At 49.7% G+C, this 449-nt stretch overlaps 1 protein-coding gene across 1 annotated transcript in view; it reads left to right on the top strand.

Moving 5' to 3' along the window:
* The first annotated feature begins 77 nt into the window (after positions 1-77).
* PDCD4 (programmed cell death 4 (neoplastic transformation inhibitor)) overlaps positions 78-449 on the top strand; it is a 16,681-nt gene continuing 16,309 nt past the window's right edge. Inside the window, exon 1 of the mRNA XM_009325956.1 lies at positions 78-255. The gene's annotated coding sequence lies outside the window, so the exon portion shown is untranslated. The remainder of the gene's footprint in view (positions 256-449) is intronic.

The raw sequence follows: 449 nt of genomic DNA, 5'->3' as shown, positions 1-449 counted from the left end.
CGTGCGAGCGTGTGGCGACAGGGCCCTGCGCCAGCCGTGCTCCCACCGGCCTTCAGCCCTCAGTCACGCCTTTTCTTAAGGGCCGGAGTCGCTCCGCCATTGATTTCTTCCAGCGGCACGGGTTTTGTAGGGGTAGCTAAATCTTACCTGGTTATTCTTGCGTGTGGCTGCAGGACAACGGCTGGTGTTTGCAGGTCTCCAAAGCCTTGGTGATGGGGAGTGTTTGCTTAAAGTTAGGGAGAAGAGAAAAATCGTGTAAGCTGTGTGGAAGTTCCGCGGGGATGTTTTGCATCTTGATAAGTTTTGGAAGTTTTCTTCTGCAGTGTGTGTTGTTCCTAAACGTTAATTTGCTGCTATTTACCTGCTGGGGTAGAATTGCCTATTTAGATATAGTACATGCAGTGGTGGTGAGTACAGAAAGCTGAGCATATTTTATTGGTGGTTTTCAG

The sequence above is a fragment of the Pygoscelis adeliae genome, unplaced genomic scaffold (assembly GCF_000699105.1).
Source record: "Pygoscelis adeliae isolate BGI_AS28 unplaced genomic scaffold, ASM69910v1 Scaffold4, whole genome shotgun sequence".
NCBI lineage: Eukaryota > Metazoa > Chordata > Aves > Sphenisciformes > Spheniscidae > Pygoscelis > Pygoscelis adeliae.
Note: the sequence above shows the minus strand (reverse complement) of the source record. Positions and strands in the feature narration are given on the sequence as shown.